Source organism: Mustela nivalis (assembly GCF_964662115.1).
Source record: "Mustela nivalis genome assembly, chromosome: 1".
Taxonomy (NCBI): Eukaryota; Metazoa; Chordata; class Mammalia; order Carnivora; family Mustelidae; genus Mustela; species Mustela nivalis.
In genome coordinates this window covers 68,067,635-68,095,406 of record NC_139020.1, presented here as the reverse complement: position 1 = coordinate 68,095,406, position 27,772 = coordinate 68,067,635, and the positions used below count along the sequence as shown (strand labels likewise).

The following is a 27,772-nucleotide window of genomic DNA, read 5'->3' as shown; positions in this document are numbered from 1 at the left end:
ATACCATGATTTCTTTAAGCATTCGTGTTGGTAAGTAAGGTGGTTTCCAATGTTTTAGGTTTTAGAAACAATGCTCCTGTACCCTTGAACACAGAAAATGAATGGACAATGGACAGCCCTGAATACAACTTCTCTAATATTTTATCCACTCCATATTATTACAAGCAATTTCACTTTCCACTCTTCTGGGAAGTGCTGTAGTAGACAGTTAAATGTGCAGTATGGTAGCTGCCATTTTTGCTGACAAGAGCTTTTCCTGAGTACCTACTATGAACCTCAATCAAAATTCATGAGAAAATATGCTAATTTGATCTCAATAAAAACTATGCAGAAAGTGATGCAGTGCCAAGGCACCGTTCAGGGTCAAGTGCATGGTGCACTTTTAACAAATAGTGAATATTGGAGGTAAAGAATTGTTTGAACCAGACAACTGGGTAGCCCAGTCGGTTAAGTCTCTGCCTTTGGCTCAGGTCATAATCCCAGGGTCCTGAAACTGAGTCCTGCATTGGACTCCCTGCTCAGCAGAGAGTCTGATTCTTTTTCTCCCTCCACCCCTTCCCCTGCTCATGCTCTCTCTCGCTCTCTCTTAAATAAATAAAGTATTTTAAAAAGTATTGTTTGAACCAATATAAGAATTTAAGAACCAATATAAGAACATAAGAATTTTTTCTTGTATCTTAAAAATAGATCATTTCTCAAATTTTGCAAATTTCAGGGCAGCAATTACCCTTGAGAGTAGTGACAACTGGAAGGAAGCAGGAAGGTTTGGGGGGTGCTGGTAATAATTCTGGTTTCTTGATATAGGTGCCATCTTCATGGGAATATCATTTTGTTAAAATTCATCAAGTTACACACTCAATTTGTACAGTTGTCTGAATGTGTACTGTATGTCAATTAAAGATTCAGAAATAGACAAAAACCAAAAAGTCTACTCCCTTTTTCCCACCATACTCTGCTAGGTAATCTGACAGAATATGAATTTATATATTTAGTAAAAGATGAACTGGATGGGGTGCCTTGGTGGCTCAGTGAGTTAAGCCTCTGCCTTCGGCTCAGGTCATGGTCTCAGGGTCCTGGGATTGAGCCCCACATCGGGCTCTCTGCTTAGCAGGGTAACTGCTTCCCGCTCTCTTTCTGCCTGCTTCTCTGCCTACTTGTGATCTCTGTCTGTCAAATAAATAAATAAAAACTTTAAAAAAAAAAAAGGATGAACTGGAAATCTTCTCTCTAACAATCCCAGTTCTATTCCTTAAATTGGACATTCTCAGCAATATCCTTTTGTTAACAACATAAAATAATAAATACACATATCCTTCAGAATTTTGGTGTATCGATAATATAACCACAATCATTTAAATTTAGTATCTCAAATCAATTCAATAAGTAGTTCTGAGTCCCTACCACATCCAGGATGCTGCAAGGGTACCTTTAATGCTGTGCAGATTTATGGAGGAAGACATCAGAGAGAATTTGAAATGTCCTATGAAACACTGGCAGATGATAGAGATTCTTTTATCCTTTTAATCACCTACTGGGAAAAATGAGTTGATGCCATAACTTTCAGCACCTTAGAAAATGTCTCCTTGAACTGGTGAGTGTCGAAACTTGTCACTCATGTGTACTATTATAGATAAACTGGAAAGAAAGACAGAAGGGCAGACCAGGCAGGTGAGAGAGCATGAACAAAGGAGTGGAAGCTTGAGAGCATATGGGCATGGAACAAGAAACTAAAAGCAAATATCCTGTTTGAATGAGTGGCCCTACTTCATGTCATACTTTTCTTCTGAATCTAAATTACCAGAAAAGCAGGCAAAATGTGAATTACTTCCTCTTGTGACACACAGAGATAAGTGTCACCGTAGCTCTACTTGTCTATACAGAATTCCTGAGATATCCTTTCCAAAACTACTTATTTTGGACTCTGGCCCTGAGATTATTTCAATTCAGAAAAATATCCAGTTAAATCACATTTTCTCACACACATCAACATTAATGCCTGCAACCCCACTGGCAGTGATAACCACTGCTATCTTTTCTGTCAACAAAGGCAGACAATGTTTGAGTCAGTGGCAGGCAGAATAATTCCCCCCCAATATGCCCATGCCCTAACCCCCAGAACCTGGGAATATGTCACCCTTACACGGCTAAAAGGGACTTTGCAGATGTGACTAAGGGCATGGGCCATGGGATGGGGCAAAATATCCTGGATATTCTAGAGAGACCCAATCTAATCCCATGAATTCCTTAAGAGCAGAGAACCTTCCCCTGCAGAGTAAGAAAGATGGAGGAGAAGGAAAGATTCAATGTGTGAAAAGGTCTGGACCCTCTGATGCTGGCTTTGAAGATGGAGGAAAGGACCATGAACCAATGTCATCATAGGCGACATCTAGATGCTTGGAATGGCCTTCAGTTTATATCCAGTAAGAAAATGAAGATATCCAGACTACCATCTCAAGAAAGTGGATTCTGCCAACAACCCGAATGAGCCATGGACAAGATTCACCCCCCAGGACCTTCAGAGAGGAACAACCCTGTCAACACCTTTAGTCCAATGATAAGACCCATGTCAGACTTCTGAACTACAGAAAGTAAGGTAATCAGTGTGTTGTACAAGTCACAAAATTTTGTTAGGGAAGCAACAGAAAATTAATACAGGCTCACACAGTTTTATTCAGAACAGAATGTTCTTACCACCTTGGCCATGAATGGCCCACAAGAGAGAACAGCTATCATTTAAAAGAGAAGCAGAGGGAAAAGAATAGTGTGTCTGTAAGGAAGGGTTTGGCTTTGACTTTCCTTAAATAAATTTTCTCTTCCATTGGATATACACATATATTGGAAGTTAGTCAAATATTTAGGTTAGCAGCTGAAAAAGAAAAACACCACAAAAATGAAAAGATTCAAGATCCTGCCAAGAATGATGAATAGGATGCCTTATTCTTTTTTTTTTTTTTAAAGATTTTATTTATTTATTTGACAGAGAGAAATTACAAGTACATTGAGAGGCAGGCAGAGAGAGAGAGAGAAGGAAGCAGGCTCCCTGCTGAGCAGAGAGCCCGATGCGGGACTCGATCCCAGGACCCTGAGATCATGACCTGAGCCGAAGGCAGCGGCTTAATCCACTGAGCCACCCAGGCGCCCCGGATGCCTTACTCTTAACCCCACCTAATAGACTGGGACCCAGAGATTACTGCAATAGATAGTAAATGCTACCCAGCAATTAGGTAAAGTGGTTCTCATTAGCAGTCATAAATTCAAATGTGGAGCTTATGCTAAATGCAAATTCCTGGGTCTCAGCCCCAAAGGTTATCACTCAGAAGTTTTAGGGGAGAAACCAGAAACATGGAAAAGATCAAAATTCAGAATTTCTAAATTTTGTCCTCTAACAAATGATTCATACTGCGGAAGTATTCCCACCAACCATTCTCTCACCAATCACCAAGGACCTCTCCTCTTCTGACCTAGACCCAGCGCAGTTCAGGAGGTACCCCAGGAGCTAGCCCGTCTAGCAAACTAGGTGGTTAAGAGATGTACATCTTGGTATAAACAGACTTAGACTTGATTCTGCTCTTTCTCTTACTAACAGAATGTTCTGGGCAAGTCACTTAAGGTCCCTGAACCTGTACCCTCATTTGTATAAAGGGAATGACATGTCCTACCTACCCATATAACTGTTACCCAAATTTAACACAATTCTTGAAACATACTAACTATTCAGTTGTTGTGTCTATTAATAGCACCATTAATTCCATTTTTAGATGAAGTCTAAACAAAATACTTATAAGCAGAGGTAGTTTGAATTCTTTAACATTTTTCATTCCTGTATCTGTAACTAGAAAGATTAAGTATTTAATGGAAGAAGCTTCCACAGTAGACTGCATGGAATTGAGTATAAAGAGGCTGTATTGTAGGGGGAAATAAATAAAAGAAACCATAATATCTGTATCTCTTTGAGGCTATATATGCCCAACAAGGTATAATTTGATTTTAAACCTCTAAAAAGGTTGGTACAAGAAAAAAAAAATCTCTCCCACGTATAAACAGCTAGGAAATTTATCTCTTTATTCATCTTAGAATATAAAACGCCAATTATGTAGATTGTTTGAAACCAGTCCTTGTTATCACTGAGTATTTTAATGGCTAGTGAGACCTCTGCTCTGGTTTGAAGACTCTGAAAATAAATCTGAACAACCTGCTCAAGGTCACAAAGCAAGATAAATAGTTTCAATGTCCAGGTAAATATGAAGAACATACATAATCATGTCACTGAGCAATATACACAATTCAGTAACATGAAACAGAATAGACACAAACAAGAAGAAAAGAGCCCAGCGTCACTGAGTCCATGCTAATGAGAAATGATACTGTCACAGTCAAATGGCCTGCATTTGGGGTCACAACTAGAGAAATTAATCAGAGACTAAAAACAATATAAATACATGAAGAATAAATTATGAAGAATAATACTGGAATAATATTTTTCTATGATATTTTAGTGTTCTCCCTCTCCCTGCTTGTATTCATTCTTTTGCCTCTCCTTTATTCTTTAGAAAAAAGGTAGGCAATGTTAACAGATGAGAAAAGAAGCAGTTAAAGAAAATATTCTTGCTTGCACCTGCTGGTCCTTCTCAAGACTACAGTCCTCTAAAGAGGGCAAGATTATCAGCTAGGGGAAACCCATTCTCCTATCTTATGTTTCCATGAGAGCCTATTGCAAAGGCAGCACTCTTGGCCTCTTCTCTACATTCTTTTCTTATCCTTCCCAAAGGAGGGGCACTGATTTATCTTACTGGTGAGAAGGTAAGTGTCTGGAGTTCATTGACACTTATTCCTCTACTGCAATGATTCTCAAACTTTAACTGCAACAGAATCATAAGACTTTCAAGCCCCACACCCCAGAGTCTCTGCTTCAGTTCATCTGGGTTAGAGACCACCAATCTACATTTCCAACAAGTTTTGAGGTAATGCTAATGCTGCTTGTGTAAGGACCACGCTCTGAGAACACACGGCTGTACTGAAGGGGGCTAAAGTGTTCGATGTCATTATCCTCACATGGCTTACCCTTTTCTTCTTTAGCAGTCGCTTGTCCTCAGGACACAAACTCTCCCTTTCAACCCAAAGGCAACTGTGTCCAGCCAGTCTGCCTGGAATGGGATGAACAGAATTTAAAACTTGGGGAGAAAATGCATGAGGAAGACCATTTGGTCATAGGCTGTAATCATGGTCCAGTTTCACTGGCAATAAACTTGGTATTTTAAACTGAGAGGCCTCTATTTCTCAATCAGTTCAGAGAACAAAGAGAAATAAATTATCAGCCCTAGATCCAAGAGCATCCAGCATATGACCATGGGAATGAGAAGGAATTTCAAAGGCTGTAACTTCATTTTGGAAGCAGAGTGACTTGCCTCGTCTAAGTCCTAATGCTGAAGCCAAATGACATCAAGTGTGCATACTGAATAATGTTCTTGCTCTTGAAGACTATGCAGGTATCACCAAAGGGCTGTAAATGGAGAGAAGATATAGAACCTTCATGAAATTTAGCCTAGATTATTTCTTTGGGTAGATCACCAACAACAGTCCAGACCAGGTTGGCTGGCTCAACAGCTCCCTCCCCACCCAGCTAAGCAAAGTCCGCTAGGATACTTCTTGACCACCCCTTCTGCCCATTTTCCATCCTTGGGTCTGGCAGCTCTGCTTCTATGCTATGTCCTACCCATCCTACAAATACTTCTTAGTCTTAGCTCTCAAATGACACCCTGGTTTCAAACCTCAGTGTGTAACCAATTTTGCTTCATCTCTGCTCAACCTCACTGAGCTCCTAGAGTCCGTAACAGGATTCAACATCCCCAGGCACTCTTTCTGGTATAGCAAATGGCTTTCCTTAAGAAGAGCAGAAAATTAAAATGCAATCTCACAGCAAACAGAAAAATAGAGAAGAACAGTGAAACTCATGCCAGGTCTTGCAGGTCATAACCTCCCCACTCCTGGGGCACTCATCTCAGGGCTTTTGTAACTTCTTCTTCACCACCCTAAGAGGCCTGCCTGGTTACCAACAGACAAAATAGCACCCAGGGGCCACATCCTGCCTGGACACATGTCTTCTGTGGCTCGTTAAGTATCTTTTAAATTTTGGAGTGAACATATGAAATTAGAGGATTAACATAAAATTCAGATTTCTATTTTCTCTTTTAAAAACAGGAGGTTGGGGCCCCTGGGTGGCTCAGTTGGTTAAGCGACTGCCTTCAGCTCAGGTCATGATTCCAGGGTCCTGGGATGGAGCCCCACATTGGGCTCTCTGCTCGGTGGGGAGCTTGCTTCTCCCTCTCCTTCTGCTGCTCTGCCTGCTTGTGCTCTCTCGCTTTGTCAAATAAATAAATAAATATTTTTGAAAAATAAAATTAGGAGGTCTAGGAGCACTTGGGTGGCTCAGTCAGTTAAGCACCTGCCTTCAGCTCAGGACTGAGACCTATGTCAGGCTCCGTGCTGGGTGGAGAGCTTGCTCCTCCCTCTCTCTCTGCTGCTCCCCCTGCTTGTGCTTTCTCTTGCTCTCTCCCCATCTCTGTCAAATAAATATATAAAAATCTTCCTTCTTTTTTTTTTTTTTAGGATTGAGAATATCTTCCATTTAGCATAATTTGTTTTCAGATAAGTAAATGGAAGGAATTAACAATTTCAAATGCATTAAATATAGAATGCAACTTTAAGAAAATACTAGAACATTTTATGAAAAAAATTACATATCATACATTTTGAACACAATATTTTATCAGAAAAATACCAGCAACACAATATTAGACAAAGGCAGTTGAAAAAATTAATCACCTATTATCTATCTATATTGAAAATAATTTCTCAACCCATGTTATATACAATATTCAGATAATCAACATAAATACAATTTAGATTTTATTTAGGACTTTAAAAAAATAACATAAAATAAAATCAGGAGGTCTAGCAATACTGACCCTTTTTTTCTACGCAGTAGCACTGGGCTAAGCCACAGACAGATGTGCCCTTTCCATAGGTATAAACAGTTTGCCACAATCCTATGATCCCTGGTTACTCTCATTTACCACAGAGCATATGTAAATGAACAGTAGTAAAGCATGAACTCTGCTACCTGCTATTGTTAATTTCCTGAGCTACTCCTGAACTCAAATTATTAGTGCTGTGCTGCTGAGACAGAAACACACGTATTTTGTTTCCTCTTCAGCTGGTACTTGTTTCCGTTCTCAGTCCTGAAGCCATAATTGTAGGAATCATAAGTAAATGGACAAGTGCTTCTCCCAAAGTGGCCCAGACTCATGGAGGGTGAGGAGAAAGACAATAAAGGGACTCAAAATAAAAAGGCAATCCCCTTTCCAATGTCTCTAGTTCCCTAAAAGATCAGGACTCAAGAAAGAAAAGGTAGCCTTATCCTTGCTGTTATAGGAAGAAATTCCATAATCAGAAGCGACCAAATATAGAAATTTATGGAACATCTAATTTTAGATTATATATAAGGCAAATCAAAGTTTGTTGTTTTTGGAAAGACGATCACCTGGCAGGCCTTTTCATGTAGAAATAAACTACACCAAAAAAGAGAAAAGGAGGGGCACCTGGGTGACTCAGTGGGTTAAAGCCTCTGCCTTTAGCTCAGGTCATGATACCAGGGTCCTGGGATTGACCCCCTGCATCGGGCTTTCAGCATGGAGCCTGCCTCCCTGCTCTCTCCTTGCCTCTCTGCCTACATGTGATCTCTGTCTATAAATAAATAAAAATCTTAAAAAAAAAAAAAAGAGAGAGAGAGAGAGAAAAGAAAGAAAGAAGCTACACCAATGAGAAAGGAGAATATTTACCTACTTAGGAAATGATCATAGTGCAATAAAAGTGTACAAAGATCTCTTCTTGTCTTGAATCATCTGTTATTTGCATGTAAAATGAACTGGTTGAAACTCCTGCTAAGCCACCAACAAATGACTGCTGTGTCACAGACACTTGCCCCAGAGTGGCACAAGTTTAGGTACTTTTAAATTCCTGGTCTTTGCCCATAAGATTAGATTAGTGAATTGGTGTCAAGGGGAATATTTGATTTTTTTAAAAAAAAATATTTATTTATTTGACAGAGATCACGAGTAAGTAGAGAGGCAGGCAGAGAGAGAGAGAGGAGAAAGCAGGCTTCCTGCAGAGCAGAGAGCCCGATGTGGGGCTGGATCCAAAGACCCTGGGATCATGACCTGAGCTGAAGGCAGAGGCTTTAACCCACTGAGCCACCCAGTTGCTCCATGAATATTTGATTTTTTAAATCCTTCCTTCTCTTTCTCACTTCTCTCCTTCCAAGGACAGCACTTAAGTGGGAAAATAAAATGTGTTACAATTTCTCTCCTTAAGACTTCCCAGAACAAGAGGTGCCTGGGTGGCAGGGGGCCTGCTTCCCTCTCCGCCTGCCTCTCTGCCTACTTGTGATCTCTCTCTGTCAAATAAATAAATAAAATCTTAAAAAAAAAAAAAAAAAAAGATTTCCCAAAACAAGACTGGATTCTATAGTCCTTTTCCTCCTGATTCAACATAAAACAGATCCCAAAGTGAATCAGAAATTTTCAATAGCCCAAGAATCTTACACAGGTTGTGTTGGCTTTGGGATCTAACCTTTCCACTGATTCAGAGGAAGGAACAATGCAGGGAGGGCTAAGGCTAATTTGTGGAATGGCCGGCACACTGTGATGACTAATGAGATTCCTTGGGGATAGAATTACAGAGTACTTCCACATAATGTTTCACAGGCAGGACAGTATTTTGAAAACTTTATATACAAATATAAAGTATCTATATTGTGATTTTGAGCTGGACATGATAAAACATTCTATTGTAAATCTGGCCTTATCTAGATTCTCAGTGATGATTCAGTTAGTTGGGAAAAGAGGAAGATCTCAGCACACTGTTTATGTCAAATTGGAGTCTGAGCTGATTATCTTTGCTCACAGACAGAAACAAGCTAAAATTACATCAGTGAAAACTATTAGAATACTTGCTTCCTAAATGTTTCCTTTTTCAATTACATACTTGCTCCTTAGGAAAAATCATTTTTTAATTTTAGTCACCACTTCTATTTTCTCACACTGTAACAATTTTAAGGAAAAAGCAGTTTAACTACTTTAGGGGCACCTGGGTGGCTCTGTTGGTTGAACATCCAACTCTTGGTTTGCACTCAGGTCACGATCTCAGGGTCATGGGATTGGGCTCCACGCTCAGATCAGAGTCTGCTTAAGAATCTCTCCCTCGGGATGCCTGGGTGGCTCAGTTGGTTAAGCAGCTGCCTTCAGCTCAGGTCATGATCCCAGCGTCCTGGGATGGAGTCCCACATGGGGCTCCTTGCTTGGTAGGGAGCCTGCTTCTCCCTCTGCCTTTGCCTGCCATTCTGTCTGCCTGTGCTCACTCTCTCTCCCTCTCTCTCTCTAATAAATAAATAAAATCTTAAAAAAAAAAAAAAAAAAGAATCTCTCCCTCTCTTTCTGTCACTCCCTGCTGTGTTCTCTCTCTCTAAATAAGTAAGTAAATCTTTACAAAATAAAGGAATATCTCAATAAATCTAAGCTTTGATCATCATCATCATCACCTGAGCAGTTATAATGCAAAAAGGTAACTTTTTCTTAGAAGTTTGTCTTTATTCCCTTAGAAGATGCAGTCTTGATATCAAGACTGGATATCAAGTTGCTGAATCAGCCATACCTAAATTATTATAAATTGATTAGTTTATGGCAAAGCTCATTTGGTATTTAGTAGCAAGTAATTATTACTAAATATTTCAGTATATTTTTCTCTCTTTAGTGGAGTTTTTGGGATGGAAGGGTTTGGGTTTAGGTTAAGGGTTTGTTGTTGTTGTTTTGGCATGCCAGCCACTTCTCTTGCTGTAAAGAAGGTGAGGCAAAGACATTTACTGTTCAATGAACAGCCACGTACTTCCCCTTCCTTCCAGCAGGATCACATGATTAGTTCTAATCAATGGGCTGTGAGTCACACTAAGCCAAAGCAATTCAGAGCTAGTATGTGATCCTTTAGCTCCTCTTCACCTGCTAAGACAATTTGGAAGTCCCAGGTTAAAACAGCAAAATCACAAAAACCAAGAAATTGGTAGAGACTTCAGGGCTATTTGTTACTGCATGATAGCCTACCCTAACTCATACAGAAAGTATGACCAGAAAGAAACTTTGTGTTAGTCTGTGATCAACCCACTTGGGCCATTTATAAGGATTAGCTGAATCAAGCAGGGAAGTTTTCCAAACCTTCCTCCAGACCTTCTGTTTTACTTTATTATTTCATTTCACATGCATTCACAGGTTATTACCACTCTTTTTCAAAGGTAAGTACTTAAGACCAAATCCTCCATGCTGCTCACTTATTAACAAATTCAAGATCTTACTGAGACATACCATGAGCAATGCACACAAAGCAATGTAACCACTGACAGACCTTAGCTGAATATGTTGTTCTCCTACATGGCTGCTTTCCTGTTTTAGGACCCTCAGGCTTCATTTCAGGAGACACATGCGGCAGTGGAGTTAGTAGGCCAGACAAGATGTCATAGTGACGTGGGCAAAGCTGGCTCTCCTTTGTTAGCAGTCCACAAGTATGCTGTTAATTCGACAGGCTGATTTCAGGGGGGCCTTGAACAGAGACAGATGCTATCTCCTCCAGCTGGCAGTAAAAATATCCAGTATGATAAGGACTCAAGCCTATGCCCTTCAAAACATTACTGATTTAAAACCTTTGGGAACTCTGGAGCCTGGCCTGGACAGCAGTAAGGTATAAATTTCCACAGCCCCGGATGCAAATCTCAGCTCAACTACTGACAGCTGCCTGAGTCAAGCCACAGGACACAGCACAGCATCCCCAATACCCGGTTCCCTGCCCCCTTCACAAGGCATCTGTCAGGCTTACAGGAATTGATGGTGGTCAAAATACTGACTACATGTTGAAACTTGGTGTCTCAGAACCATAGGATTCTTTTTTTTTTTTTTCATTTATTTATTTGTCAGAGAGAGAAAGAGAGAGCAAGCAGAAGCAGGGGGAGCAGCAGGTAGATGGAGAAACAGGCTCCCCCCCTCTCTGAGCAGGGAGCCTAATGTCGGACTCGATCCCCGGACTCCTGGGATCATGACTTGAGCTGAAGGCAGAGAGTTAACTGCGTCACCCAGGCATCCTAGAACCATGGAATTCTTAAAGTCAATCTACATTTCTATTAACTTTATGTTTTATTACAAGCAAAACATCATTCTTGGGTACATTTAAAGCAGTGAAAAATGTGTCTGGGGTTTTACCCTTAGACTAGATGCTCCTTAATGACAGTCACAATAATAAATTCTCCTACTTTACTCGTCTTCCATTGTGATCAAGTCCTTGCTAGAAAAAATATATCTTGAGTTACAGGTCTGTTCATTCTCCAGAAGAAACTGGATTTTTTTTAATCCCTAGGAATTTCCTATCAACCGTATTTTTGCTGACTTCCAGTTCTGATCGTGTATTTCTATACTCCAAGTAAACTGCACTCATGTAATATTTTTAATACTAAAAACCAATGTCAGTGCAGCCTAATCACAAAAAAAGAAAAATCAGACAAATTCCAACAGTCCTACAGTGTACCTGACTACTACTCACAACTCTGAAGGTTATCAAAAAACAAGGAAAGGCAGGAAAACTATCAGAGCCAGAAGAAGCTTGAGAAATGTCAGCTAAATGTAATGTATGACATCTTGGTGGGATCCTGCAGCAAAAACAGGACTTCCCATAAAAACTAAGGAAATATGAATAAACTACAGCTAATCATAGTATAACAATATTGGCTTATGAATTACAGCAAATGTACCACACTAAGGTAAGATGTTAATAGGTAAACTATTGGGGCGCCTGGGTGGCTCAGAGGGTTAAGCCTCTGCCTTCGGCTCAGGTCATGATCTCAGAATCCTGGGATCGAGTCCCACATCGGGCTCTCTGCTCAGCAGGGAGCCTGCTTCCTCCTCTCTCTCTCTTTCTGCCTGCCTCTCTACCTACTTGTGATCTCTGTCTGTCAAATAAATAAATAAAATCTTAAAAAAAAAAATAGGTAAACTATTAGTGTGTGTCAGTGTAGGGGCACATGGGAACTCTCCATACTACCTATTTAATTTATCTGCAAATCTAAAACCATACTAAAAAATAGAGCTTATTAAAAAAAAAATGTTAACCACAATGAGATGCCACTTTCACACAAAAATGGCCAATATGACCAAAAAGATAAATGGCAACCCCTGGTGAGGATGTGGAGGAACTAGAACCTTCATACGTTGCTAGTGGGAATGAAAAAATGCTGCAGTCACCAAATAATAAAATAAAGTAGCAGTCGTATTGGAAAATATTCTGGCCATTTCTCAAAATGTTAAACAAGTTACCATGTGACCCAGCAATTCAACCTCTAGGTATATGCCTGAGAAATGAAAACGCATGCCCCCCAAAAAACTTGTTCACAGCAGCAGCAAATTCATAATAGCCAAAAAGTGGTAACAACTCAAATACCCATCAACTGAGCAACAAATAAGATGTGGCAGGATCCACACAGTGGACTATTATTCAGCCATAAAGGATGAAATTTTAATACTCGAACATGGGTGAACCTCAAAAACATTATGCTAAGTGAAATAAACCAGATAGAAAAAGCCACATATTATATGATTCCATTTATATGAAATTTCAAGAACATGTAACACAAAGTAGAATTGTCACTGCCTATGCAGGGGGTGGGTAGGAAATGAGGAATGTTAATGGATACAGGATGATAAAAATAGTCTAAAATGGACTTACAGGGACGCCTGGGTGGCTCAGTGGGTTAAAGTCACTGCCTTCAGCTCAGGTCATGATGCCACAGTCCTGGGATCAAGCCACGAATAGGGCTCTCTGCTCAGCAGGGAGCCTGCTTCCTCCTCTCTCTCTCTCTCTCTGCCTGCCTCTCTGCCTACTAGAGATCTCTGCCAAATAAATAAATAAAATCTTTAAAAATATAAATAAAAAATGGACTCACACATATGAGTGATTTGAATGGTACATGAATTATACCTCAATAAAGCTGTTATTAAAAAAAAACAACTCATCATGTGCACCAAGATTGCTGACAGAACACTTTTTAATCTTATTCAAGACAAAGATTTTGACAATGTCTTGTTAATATGAAACCATGAAACCATTAATTTCCCTGATATGCCTTGCTCCTTGATTTTGTAATATCCTTATTATAATGCCTAAGAGCATAACATAATGGAAAGAACATGCACACACGAGTGAGCTTTTTTATTTTTTTTTTAATATTTTATTTATTTATCAGAGAGAGAGAGAGGGAAAGAGAGCGAGTACAGGCAGACAGAATGGCAGGCAGAGGCAGAGGGAGAAGGAGGCTCCCCGCCAAGCAAGGAGCCCGATGTGGGACTCGATCCCAGGACGCTGGGATCATGACCTGAGCTGAAGACAGCTGCTTAACCAACTGAGCCACCCAGGCATCCCTTGATTGAGCTTTTTTAGATTAAGTAAGCAACATATATAAGGCTTCCTAAAGTGTGCCTGAGATATGAAATAGGATGCAAAGAATATTCCCATGATATATAATAAATTAACTTACAAAAATGAGCATCACAGTGTACTGTTTTAGTATACTTCCTCAAAATGTAGTCATTTCCTCTGAATTACTAGAAAATAACAATGCTTTCAGTTCTCCCATTATTTATTGTCCTAATCCTATGAGAAATTTAATACTAACCCTGCAGAAAACTTCAATTAGCGCTTAGTCTCCCATAACACGATACATATCACGTAGGTAGAATATAACTCAGTAAAAATTTAGCAAGGTCAATTTTTTTTATTCTACACATTCCAGATGTATATTAAGAAATACAATAATTTAAAAAATGAAACTATTTCATTCAAATTGAAAAAGATGAATTTTTGCCCATATTAATCCAGCCTAATTTCATGAAGCAAGAACTGAATCAGAGTTCAACAACAGATTTGAACTGCGTGGGTCATTATATGCAGATTTTTTTCAATACAATACTGTCAATGTATTTTCTCTTCTTTATAATTTTCTTAATAACATTTTCTTTTCTCTAGCTTATTTTCCGGTAAGAGTACAGTGTTATAATACATATAACCTCCACAATATGTGTTCATTGACTATTCATGTTATCAGTAAGGCTTTTATGTCATTGGTTAGGTTTTTGGTCAACACTAGGCTATCAGTAGTAAAGTTTTGGGGGATTCAGAAGTTATATGTGGATTTTTCACTGCAGGGGTGAATGGGGGGAGGAGGTGAGCAACCCTAACCTCCACAATGTTCAATACAGCACAACTGTACTGCTAACGTTAGACAAACCGTGAAACCTAAGGTAGAATAAAATTACTTTTGGTTCTTGCTTTATTTAACTGCAGGGAAAAAGGTATCTAAGCCTCTAACCAATCAGTGTATTAATATTCATTTCTCTGAGCATCTCTATCAGCCACTTTCCTACTCCTAATCAGATTCTTCCTAAGACAATATAAAACACTTCGAGAGGAATATAACCTCAATTTTTTTAATTTAAATTCAATTAAGTAACATATAATGTATTATTTGTTTCAGAGGTACAGGTCTGTTATTCATCTGTCTTATATAATATCCAATGCTTATTACAACAAATAACCTCAATTTATATGTGTCAATTTACTTCAGAGGTGCAGTTTTACACACAACATTATCCACATGTAAAACATTATTAAATATTATTTAAGTCATTTCTAGAATTAGTTTAGAATGCATGTGAATCTACAAAGATCCTTGGACTTTGAACTCAAGCTGTGCTGTTGTGCCTCATGGATAAGCCTAGGTTAGCTCTTAAGATTTACAGCCAGTAAAACAGACGGGGGCTTAGCAGTCTAAAAAAAACCAGGGGGTGCATGGCCTGCTCAGTCAGTAGAGCATGTGACTCTAGATTCTGGTGTCGTGAGTTTGAGCCCCGCACTGGGTGCATAACTTGTAAGTAAGTAAGTAAGTAAAATAAGGCACCATGGCTCTTAAGTCTCTATAAGTTAAGTAGAAGGTAGAAAATATTAGGTATATGACAGTTGGGGGTGGGTATAGATGCATCCATTCGTTAACTCCTTTTTATATATTCATTCAACAACTTATCAATTTCCAACTATGCAACAGACAATGGGGATACAAAGTTAGAAAGATACAATCTTGCCCTCAAGAAGCTTTCACCGGGGGATAATGTCAAGGAGGAGGTATGGAGCAGGGGAGAAGCAGGAGCAGCCCATACTCTACATGGCCATCCACATCTTAGCCCCAAGAATTTCAAATAAATCTTAATGTTATTAAAATTCTTTTAAGTGACCTTTTAAAAAAGTTTTTATTTATTTATTCCTTTACTCTCTATACCACAACATGGGGCTCAAGCTCAAGATTCGGAGATCAAGTGTCCCATGCTTTTTAGACTGAGCCAGCCAGGCACCCCTGTTGGAAGATTTTAATCTAAAATGTGTATGGTACCTTTTAATTTAACTATTTTATTTTACTTAATCCACAACAAAATACAAACCACCACTAGGTTCAGATAGGCTGCATGCCTTTCCCACCTCTTGAACCTCTTAGCTGTGGATTGTGGGCAAAGGGGAGTCAGTCAGCTCTGTCCCACTCACTCAGTACATTGCCTCTTTTATCAGTCAGCTAGCAAATGGTAGCACCAGGGTGGCAATTTCCACTCACAAGTCCACTGTTTTTTGCTTTTCTCCCCATATTAGTCCTCAGCACAGGATACTTTGTAGGGCATATACACAGAAGATTCTTAAAATCCCCAATGAGACAGAAATGTCTTTCTCATTTGTAGCCATCTGCCAAAGAGCTAAACAAAAGTGACCACTTGGCCTTAGTGCCCTTTAATCCTCAGCACTAAACCAGTAGACATTGCCCCATTTATAGCTGAAGCAATTCTGAGGAGACACCACATTGTCATTCACCTTTACCTTTGGATCTTTCAGCACTTGGGAGTCAGCCTGAAAGATCTGCTTAAGACACCATATTTAAATCCTTAGCCTTAACTTTTCAATTCCCTTGTCTTCCCAGAACAATACAGAACAAGCAGTATAATTGCTCAACCCAGTAATATATTTTTGTCTCATTTTTATCATTTGTCTCTGAGAAACTAAAATTAGTTGTTCTTTACATTTTACATATTTCTGAAAGACACAGAAGCCTTTAATGATAGATTGATTTTTACAAATCCAAAAGTTGACTGAAATACACATACTAAAATCAGAGCCAGGGAAAAGCATTTTTACGTGTTTATCCAAGAGTCTGAACTATAGATAAATGCACTGTAAGAAATAGGGTTCCTCCTTTTCTGTTTGTGCTTTGGGGTTAGGAAGGAACTGACAGGGTAAGCCAAGATAAGACTATGATTCAACATGGACTACAGAATAAAGCCCAAATCCCACAACCTCATACTCAAAATGCTCCACAACCTTCTCTAAATGCCTTTCCAGTCTCATCTCCCTGCACTTCCCCAAAATGAACTAGAATATTCACCCTTAGCTGCACTTACACTGCCCTGCCACACCTCCATTCTGCGGTTCAGTTGCCCCCTGTGTCTGGAACACGTCCTCCTCTTCCTCTCCCTAGTGACTGGTGAGCACCTGCTATCCTTCAATGCTTCCCTCCTTCAAATTCCCCTCCCTCCATTATTTGCTTTATATAGACAAATGCTCCCTTATTTCAGATGGCTTACAAAATGCATAAAACATCAGAAGACAGTATTAATCATCAATCCCTTAACTCTGTCCTTGCTTGCCCTAATTGCTACAATGGAAAGTTAGCCTTCCTCCACCTCAGGCCCATCTCTCTTGGTTTCTATCATTCCTACAACATGTGGCACCAACTGCCCTGTGCTGGAGCTAGGAACTCATTCCTCTTAACCCTCCTATAAAACTTCAGAGGGCAGAGAAGGAACTTTCCGCCATTGTGTACATCCTACCTTTCAGCTCAGAGCTTACAAACTATTCCAAAAATATTTGTTGAACACAGTTTAACATTACATCCAGATTACCAAAAATAAAAATCCAAGCATATACTCTGTGAATTTACTAGTCATTCATACTTGGTTTGGGGTCAACTCCTAACTTCCTCTAGCTGATGCTGGCTTTCCACGGGTGGAATGGCCATACTGGCTAAACAGCAGTTATTTATTTAAAAGTATGTACTAAAAGCAAAGGACTGATTTCTTGGGAGAACAAGGTGGGTGGGGTATGGAACTGATAAGGAACTTCCAGGGAACAGCAACCACTTAAAGAAGACTAATTAAAAAACAAAACAATGGGGTGCCTGGCTGGCTTAGTTGGTAGAGCATGTAAATCTTGATCATGAGGTCATTAGTTCAAGCCCTACGTTGGGTGTAGAGATTACTTAGAAAATAAGCTTAAACAACAACAACAAAACCTGAAACATCAGTTTTGTGAAGAAAGTACAGTTTCAAAAGAAAACCATTTCTTTCTAGCTCATCTATCACACATTCCCTTCATTCTAGTCCACGGTTTCTCAACGTGTGGTTACCAGATCAGCAGCCTTGGCCTCACCTGGAACTTGCCAAAATGAAACTCTCCAGCCCCATACCAGACTTAAAGAAGGAGAAACTCTGGAGTTGGGACCTAGCAATCTGTTTTTCACTAAGCTCTCGAGGTGATTCTTAGGCATGCTCATGTTTCAGGACACATTCAAGTACCTGCAGCTTCCTGAATAGGCCAGCTCTTTCTAGTCTCCATGTTTTCTCCCCTACTGAACCTTCTCTAAGGAATGCTTTTTCCTCCATCTATTCTCTGTAGATTGAACTTGTGTTTTCAAGGCTGGGCTCAAAAATCTTGACACCTGGGACACCTGGGTGGCTCAGTTGGTTAGGCCACTGCCTTCGGCTCGGGTCATGATCCCGGGGTCCTGGGATCGAGTCCCACATCAGGCTCCTCGGTGGGGAGCCTGCTTCTCTCTCTGCCTCTGCCTGCTTGTGCACTGTCTGTCTCTCTCTTTCTCTCTCTCTGACAAATAAATAAATAATATTTAAAAAAAAAAAAAATCTTGACACCTTCCTCAACCCACTGATCAGAATTAACCGCTCTCAACCTGGGCTCCCCCAAAGCTTCATTCTGCCCTTTCTCCCAGTGATCACTCTTGTCCCAGGCTGTCCATGTGTCTGCCTGCTCCATCTGACTGAGGACGCATGAATGTAGGGACATGTCTCACTCACAGCCTAGCCCCCAATTTACCTCCTTTTATTCAGCTGCAGCCCTTGGATTTTTTCAGAGGAAAGAAAATTATTCTTCTGCAGCAAGCCTCTGACAATGAAAAGACTGTTGAGAAGCATCCAAACCCTCTCGCCCTAATGGAGATTAATAAATATCTTATCAAGAGGGATCTGGGGGCACCTGGGTGGCTCAGTGGGCTAAATCCTTTGCCTTCAGCTCAGGTCATGATCCCAGGGTCCTGGGATCGAGCCCCTCATGGGGTTCTCCGCTCAGCAGGAAGCCTGCCTCCCCCGTTTTCTCTGACTGCCTCTCTACCTACTTGTGATCTCTGTTAAATAAATAAATAAAATCTTTAAAAAAAATTTTTTTTAAAAGAGGGATCTGAAGTTTAGGGGGCAGTTGTTGAAGGCACCTCTGGCAACAGAGAAATCCCTTAAAGAGCTCCATAGTCAAGACTTAGCTACAAACTTACTTAGGATCTTCTAAAAACCAAATATAAATTTGAAATTATTCCCTCTGATCAAAGAATATGGATTGAAATGAGCACAGATTTGGAGCTAGACTGAAGACCCAAGAGGACAGGATCCTGTATCTGTCTTGGCTATGACAATGGTCCCAATGCTGAGCCCTGACAGTTTGTCAAATGCTGTGAAGATACAGATGTGTGTTCCATCCCTGTCTTTCCAACTAGGTAACCTCAAGCAGGCAAGTCATTCTCAAAGTCTTGGCTACTTATCAGTGAAAGGCAGCAAGGTCGGAAAATTATTATAACTATCAATAAATATCTTACTCCTTACCTTACAGTTTCCAAATTGCTTTCACATTCTCTGTCTTATGTGATCATTAAACATGCAGCTGCAGAAAAGGACTCCCTTCTCATGGGGTCAGACTTTGACCTCCCATCCATGCCCCTGATCATAGGCCAATGGATTTCAGATATCTAAATTTTAAATTACTTAGCTCATGTTGATTGATCACTACTCAGTCAGAGATTATCAAGTTACCTTTTTCTATTGATCTTGAGTTTAACTTGGGCTGTATGAGGATAAGAAAAGGGATAAAGCAGGGGTGCCTGGGTGGCTCAGGGCGTTAAGCCTCTGCCTTCAGCTCAGGTCATAATCTCAGGGTCCTGGGATTGAGCCCCGCATCGGGCTCTCTGCTCTGTAGGGAGACTGCTTCTTCCTCTCTCTCTCTGCCTACCTCTCTGCTTACTTGTGATCTCTCTCTCTCTCTCTCTGCCAAATAAATAAATAAAATCTTTAAAAAAAAATAAATAAAAAGAAAAGGGATAAAGCAAATAGCTATTATTGTTGTTTTTCCAAAATTAATTCACTTGCATGACAACTTTGCTAAAAAGCATCATTGAATTTATGTGAGCTGTGTTTCACAGCTGGTACCATGAACATAGTGTCAGCTGTTAACACTGACCTGATAACACTTAAACTCTGCCAGAATTAGGCCACTCTTGAAAACACCATCTGAACCAAAAGAGTGTCCCAGTGAACCTAAAGCTGAGAAAAGAGGAAGGAAAAAGCAGACTTCATCAGGACAAAATGCTGAGAAAGCCTTTGGATTAAAGAATTCAGGAGTCTGAGAAATTTGGGTTTATTACCAAAGGTTATAAATACTAACTTGATATTGAGCTAAAAGTTCAATTATGTACTAACTTGGTACTGTATTCCCACCAAATTATTGATAAATAGCAATTAAAACCTAAGCAGAGACCCACTTATCAAACCTCAAAATTCTACTTTGCATTGATTTTTATCTATAAACAGTAAGTACACTTCGAGTATAAATCATCAAGGACAAAAAAAGGAAAGCAAATATAGCTACAAAGAATGGCATTTAAGATGACAAAGTGAAATGAAACAAAAAGTTTCCTTGTGCCTTTGATCATTCACTGTAAGTGAGTTGGTTCTGAACCTGCTTTTCTTTTATTTCAACAATTTAATCTAGGTTCTGAGCACCAGCTATGGAAACAATGTGTGAATTCAGCCAGCACTTTCTATCTAATGCATTCAAACTGTTTGATCAACATCAGTTTTAGGTCACAGATTGTCATGCATCACTTTGGATTTTACAATTGTGATCTGTGGGATAGGTTTACTCTTTAATTCGTAGAGTGCAGAGGGCCCTACATGAGCATTTATTGTAGGGAAGAAGGTTTAGGCAAGACGGCCTTGGTCCAATGCTTAATTACCATGACTGATCCTCTTCCACACATTTACCAATGTTTCAATTCCAAATTCAATTCAAATTCTATTTTGACAGCATGATTACAATCTCGTTTCTTGGTTCTCCAACAAATTGAAGGAGATTTCATCATTTAAGTTTTAAAAAATGCTTTATTTCCTAAATCTTTAAACAATTTGAGTCTTTCAATAATAAAATAAATAGGGTAAATGCCAACCATTCCCCTAAAAACCTTTTGCTTTTTATCACGAAGAAGGTCCCCCATAAACCTTTCACCTTACAAAGACATCCAGCTACCTTACTATTGGAAAAGACAGTTTCTCGTATCTCCTCTGTAGTTGGCTTGGATTTTTTGAAGGAGGCATGTCTATGTGAAGTGAGTTATCACCCAAATATTCCCGTAGCTTTATAGATCTAAATTTCTTAAAAGTTTCTTATAAAGTCTAAGTCCCCTCACACTGGACTTTGTGAGCAAATAACCTGAAACTTTCCTAAAAAAATAAAATACTCTCTGATAAGGAGCACCTGAGTGGCTCAGTCAGTTAAGCGTCTGACTCTCGGAGTCTGGAGATGGAGACCCACGTTGGACTCGATGCTCACAGAGTCCGCTTGCCCCTCTCCCTCCCCCTACAACTTGTGTATAGGTGCTCACACTCTTTCTAATAAGTAAAATCTTAAAAAAAAAAAAAAACTTTCTGATAAAACAAGTGTTTGAAACAAGAAACTCTATAGTCATCACTCTAACACACTCCCTTTCTGTGCCCACAGTGTTACTAAAAGGCAACTCGCTTTTACAGAAGACATGTTACATACTTCTCACCAAAAACAGCCAGTAAGTACTTTGAGACACAGGAACATGTAAAAGAAGACGATCAAAGCTGACACAGCCATACATCTCATGATCTTTTAGGTCAGCAAAATTTCCAGCAAACTTGTACAGCCATTTTATAACCTATAAACCTGCCTACAGTACAAAGGCCTCTTTCTCTTGGTCCCTGATTTTCATCATCATCAGAAGAAAACATGGATTTGGATCTTTGTTCAGGGAAAGAGCTGGGTGGTAATGATAAGTTCTTGGATGTTGAGAAGAATTGAAATGGGCGGAGGCCAGAAGCCAGTGGCCTTTCCTTTCCTATCCAGTGCACATGCCCTGGGAAAGCACAGAACCAGGAAAAGGTGAAGCAGAAGCAAGCAATGGAAACAGGACTTAGCACAGGGAGGAGAAGAACGCTCTCAGCGGGATTCCATTTCCAGACACGCATGAGGGAGTAATTAGGTTCATCAAGGAGGTTGAGAGGAGGCACTTTCTCAAGGGCAACTCACTGGTCAAATTTGGGGACTGCCAGTCCTGACTCTAAATTATTTGTCTCTGACCTGGGGCCTTCCCTGAGGTCTCTACACCCACCTTCAACTGCAACAAGTCCATACTCATCTCAGAACTTACTGATCTTGAGGATCCCAGAAGAATGAGTTCAGGTCTGGATTCTCCCTGGGGGTTTTGACCAGGGTTCAAAGACCTGAGATCAGGATAAGGGTCAAGACCCACAGTTATTCCAAGAGCTTCCAGCAGTACATCCTGCCACCCCAGGGGGAAAAAATCATTACAAACATGACCACCCGAGAGTCCTTAAACTCATACACAAAGTGAATTTCACACACCCCCAACTCAGAGGCATCTCCTGGATCTCTACACCAATTCACCTTCATTACCACTGCTCTACCCCCTGAAAGAGGACAGGAGCAGAACAGAAATAGCTTTCCGGTGCATCCAGAGAAAGAGTTGCTGATCACCTTATAATGCCTTGAGGGTAAAAAAGGAAATAAAGACTAGGTGGAATAATTTTTAAAATAAAAACAAAAACTGGGAAGATTCACCACTGCTGTTTTGTTTTCAGATTAAAGTCTGGCTCAGAATATTGAGTTTCACCACAGCTAAAATCTGTCATCATTCTCAGCATCTATTAGAGTTACCACAGATAAAGCTTTGCATTTTGTTAAGATATTTAATTAAGTTATTTGAGCTCTCCATGCCTGAAGACAGGCAGGCCTGGGATTAAAACTTACCTCAACATTTGTCAATTGTATGACCTGAGAAATGTAACTTTATCTAAGTCTCAGTTTTTCCATCTGTAAAGCAGGAGTAAAGACTTAATGACATATCACTTATAAAGTGTTTAGAACAGTGTCTGGTGCATGGAAAATATTCTATAATCCTAGTTACTAATATTACCATTATTATTTTGAGAAAGATCCAGAATACAGTCATTTTATAATAGTGCTAGGTATATTATTCTAGAATGCAATCTTTGGGGCATTTTTTTTAAGTGTATGAGACATTATCTTCAACATACTACCTGACTTTGCATTTGGTTGTCCAACCAATTTTGACTATACCACGATTTAAAAAAAAAAAAAAAAAGGTAATCCCTCTATACCTGGCCAACCCTTCCCCTCCCTCTGGCAAACCATCTCTCAAGCTCTGTCTCTCCTCTCGACCACTCTCTCTCCCTGACTCCTTTACAAGAATAAGCATAACTTACCAGTTGAAGCTGGTGGTCAACTACACTGTGAATGTTAGTGTAAAAATGCACTATCAACAGCTCCATCAATGCGTGCACAGCCCAATGAAAAGGTTGTGTTTTGATTTGCAAAATGGTATCTGCAACAACTGTTCCAGGTAAACAAATATCTCAAACCACCTCTTGACCTTATTTTGGGTTCAGAAGCATTGTCTTCTTATTTTTCCAAGTAGAGAATCTGATCACAATTCTCTCTCAACCTTACCCCCACAGCCATTGCTCTTCACCTCTCAGTAGTGTAAAATATATCTCCCAAATACACTCGCAGTCCAAGGACTTTGGGCCCCTATGTTTGTGTCTTCTGTTCCAGAGAAAGTAGGCTACCACGTCCTTTCCAGACTCCTCCTCAACTCCATCGTGCAGACGCCCAGGACTGCAGCCTCACCCCCCTCATTCTATACTCAACCTGGAAATGACCAGTCATCCCTTGGGTCTCAACGCTTCCTATAACACAGACATCCTCCCATTGGCCACCAAGTTCTCCCATTTAGATTGGCCTCTGAGGGTTTTCGATCCACAGTACATCTCTACCTGGAGTGCCCTGTTGCCAATTCAAATTAATCTTGAGGCAAATAACCTCAAAAAGTTAGAGATAATGAAATGAGCTAGTAGTGAAGAGATGGTGTAGCCAGAGCCTCTGTTCACACTAACTAGCTTAGTTAAGCATAACTCACTTTCTCTTCTTATAATGAAGGTATGGTCTGGATAAGGCACTACCTGATAGCTCTAAGATCCTAAATGCCCACCTTCCCCATGCCAAAAAAAACCACTTATTTATTCATACAACAACTATTGAGCATCTAATACTGCAGAACTACATGCCTAGCATTGTGAGGGATTAAAGATCATCCCCCCAAAAGCTTGTCATCTAGAATATATCAACTGTAAGAAACGTTAAAAGATAAAGTCACAATCAGAAGTACTTATAAGGTAAAAACTTTATAAGCCCGTTATCAACACACCAAGCCTGAAACTGATTTTCAATATGTCTTTTCTTCTCTGCATCTAGTCTTTTACCAAAAGCTTTTTACTTTTCCTTTACATCATTTCTTAAATCTGTGCTTTCCACTAAGCTCTTAAGGGTTACATGCTTAAATGCAGGCTTGGGCAACTCTCCGCTCTGTTATGATTTTACCCCTTCACCAGCACTCCCCAAACGGATCCATGAGCTCTCATCAAAATATTAGAATCACCCCATTAGGCTGGTTTGACTTGGCCACTGTCTTGCTATTCCTCTAAGGTGGCCTCCCCCGTATTACACGATATCCACCTTAAATCCCTATACAAGGGGTGCCTGGATGGCTCAGTTGGTTAAGCGTCCGACTCTTGGTTTTAGCTCGGGTCATGATCTCAGGGTCATGAGATCCAACCCTGCATCATGCTCTGCACTCAGTGTGGAGTCGGCTTCACATCGTCTCCCTCACCCCACTCTCTATCTCAAAATAAGTAAAAAAAATCTTTTTTAAAAATCCCTTTACAAAATGAGCCATACTTCACCTCCCACGAACAGTGGCTGAGAACATACTTAGTGCTTGGTGCTGTATGGGATGTCTAAGTCATAGAGACTTGTAAGTTCTAAGAGCTTACAAACTGATCAGGAAGTTGACATGTGCTAAAATATAATAATCAGGGATACTAAAGATGATGCAGACACCAGCAGCACAGACAACAGTAATACATGCTATAGGGTTTGGAAGAGGGAGAGCTACTTTCTGGCTGCAGTAATTAAGGAAGTCTTCAAGAAGAGATCACACCTGAGTTACACCTCGCAGTGTGGGCAGAACTTCAGGAAATGAGGCAAAAAGGCATTCTAAGCCAAAGGCCAATGTGACTGAGACTAGAAAGGAGGGAGGTTTCAAAATCAGCAAATTTGTAGGTGGGGCTTGAGTGAGAGGGCACTTTTTAAAAGGTTTTTATAGGGTTCGATCAAGCTTAGTAATAGGAATGACTAATTTTCAGATTAAACCAGAGTAAAAGAAGGTAGAAGAAAAAAGTAATGTTTAAAAATCTACCCAAACTGTGAAGAGAGTATTATCAGGGGGATGGTAAAAAGAGCCCTAAAATCAGAAGACCTGGGCCGTAGGCCCAGTTTTGCCAAGGAGGGGCTCCAGCAGCCACAGCAAGTCATTTAACCTCATTGGTCTCGGTTTTCTCATTTGTAAACTGAAGCAACTGAACTGGCTGACCTCAAAGGTCTCTAACAGTCCAAAACTAAACCAACTGTATATTATTTCTGCCATTAAAACATTCATCATGGGAGGGGAGAGGCTGGAGGGAAATGCAGATTTCTGTGTTCCTTTTTCATATAGGTTTCTCTTCCTGAACTAAAAATTTCTTTTTTCCTAAACTCATTAATTCTCTATATATGTCTCCCACATCATAAATTTAACTTTACCTAAATAAAGTTCAGTGTGTGCCCCCTGATCTAAAATTTTATGACTCACAAGTTATCCAAGAAATTTGTGCAACGCAGCTGTAGCCTCCCACAAGTGTATCCAATACCGCAGCCCCAGGGTAAAATATCTGGGTATGAGCCGTAAAATGTGACAGGGTAAATAAAGGACAGAAAAGTAAGAACTCTTGTTGCTCATCTAAAATATCGCTTTCTTTTAATAGCACCAAATCAAACCTGAAATAACCGTAATGTAGAAAAGTAAGGGGCAGGGGTGGGGAATCTTACATTTTAAAAAGTTTCTACTTTAAAATGCTGCTGAAACGCGTGAAGTGTTTGGCACTGAAATTCGCTGAAAGTTGACATTTTTTACGCCGCATCCAGAAGCCTCCTGCTCCAGGAAGGCAGCAAAACCAGAAACCACGAAAGCGATTTCACTTCAGCCCTATTGATCCTATGCACCAAAAGACCAAAAGCAAATAAAATCACTCAACAGAATTCGAGTGGAACAGGCTGGATCAGAAAGCCTCGGCAGCAGCCACCCAAAGTTTAAAAGCGCCAGGGGGATATAGAAAAGTTAACAAAATGCCTAACTTCAAGCAGGGAATCATAATTCAGTTCCCAGGCTTACTGTGTAAGCAGCATAAATGCATGATTTAACACCTGCCCGCACTCCATGCTGTTGGGACTAGGCAGGTGCGCACCCAGAGGTCTGAGGACGCCGCACTGCACAGCCGGGCGCGGGGAGCCGCCTCTCGAAAGAGGAAAATCGGAGAGACTCCCCTCGAGCCGCTGTGCGCCAGCGAAGAAGTAAATCTTTGTTTTCTACCTACCGTTCCAGCCTTCCTCTCAAACCCCACCGCCGCGACGCGTACCTGCCGCAGCCGTCGAGCCCGCAGCTCCCGTTTGGGTCCCGAGCACTCCCAGCTCCACTCTGCGGATACCTCTCCGCGGCCGCCGAGCTGCCGCGCTCGCGCCACTACGCATGCCCGGCCGGCATCCAGGCCAGCAAACCCTAAATCCATTTGCCAGGTTTTAGCTGCGGCTCCTAGGGGAGAGGACCCAAGCCCCGGAGCCTGAGTTCCGCCCTTGAGTGGAAGACAAGTTGCAGATGCTGGGAGAGGTGGATGGACGCTGCGGCAATGTTATCCCTATTACCCTCAGTTACTCAGTACGTACTCCACCAAACCTAAAGCTAACCATCTACATAATTGGAATGAGCTTAGCTGAGTGGTCCTAAAACTTGAGCATGGATCAGAATGAGCGGGAGGGCTTGTTAAAACACAGATCCCGCAACAATTGTTTCAGATTCAGTTTGCCCACAGTGAGGCCCGAGGATTTACATTTCTAACACTTTCTTAGGGGAAACATGCTACTAGTCCTGGGACCACACATTGCCAACCCCTGGTCTAGAAAAAAGATATTTGATATTAAAACAGGAACGTTCTTTCACCACCCCCCCCACTCCCCTTCTAGGATTTCACATAACATTTCCTCTTCCTTTAATGGCCACACCTGTTTTAAAAATACATACATACAGCTCACGCTCAAACAAAGGTGGGACATTTCCTCTAGCATGTGAGTCAGGTAAATGGAATGCATCCTAAAGAGTTTGGGCATACATTTTCTGTAGCATAATCTATAGCTGTGGTCCCTTCAACTCTCCAGGCAACAGGAGAGTTCCTATTTTGCTGCCTCATTAACTCAAAACCCTGTGTACCCCCCTTAGTGTCTAGGGCAATACCGGGTATCGGGGGACCAGAGAGATGAAGAAGAAGGATGTTGAAATTATTTTAGGAACCCAAAGGAAATGATAAGCAACTAAATATAGAAGTAAGTAAGTCAATAAGGATTTCTACCTGCTTTCTAACTAGAGAAATCAGTAAATTTAGTATCCTTATCTAAGCCCAGATAAGGACTACATAAATTCTCACAAAGTATTTCTTAAAAAATCAAATACACTTCTGCTGTATAACCTAGCCATTCCATCCATAGGTATTACCCCAGAGAAATTAAAACATACATTTACACAAAGACTAACACCAATGTTCATAGAAGCTTTTTTTTTCCACAATAAGTCCCAAACCAAAAGAAACCCAAATGTTCGTCAACAGATGACTGAATAAACAAAATGTGGTACATCTATGGAGTGGAATAATACTCAGTAACAAAAGGAAAGAATTATTCATACAGGCTTCAACATAGATAAATCTAAAATCATTATTATGCTGAGTGGAAGAGCCCAGAGACAAATGTATGATTCCATTTATATAAGAAGTCCAAACTAACCTATAGTGACAAAAAGCAAATGAAAAATCACCTAGAGTCAAGGGTGCAGGGG

At 40.4% G+C, this 27,772-nt stretch overlaps 1 protein-coding gene across 4 annotated transcripts in view; it reads right to left on the bottom strand.

Moving 5' to 3' along the window:
* Positions 1-26,412, bottom strand: part of PLS1 (plastin 1) — a 117,135-nt gene extending 90,723 nt beyond the window's left edge. For 2 of the 4 annotated variants that reach the window (XM_082713105.1, XM_082713106.1), the window contains exon 1: positions 26,307-26,404. The gene's annotated coding sequence lies outside the window, so the exon portion shown is untranslated. Of the gene's footprint in view, positions 1-26,264 lie in introns of all 4 variants that reach the window. The other 2 variants (XM_082713104.1, XM_082713103.1) reach the window with 2 other exon arrangements.
* Positions 26,413-27,772: the final 1,360 nt, after the last annotated feature.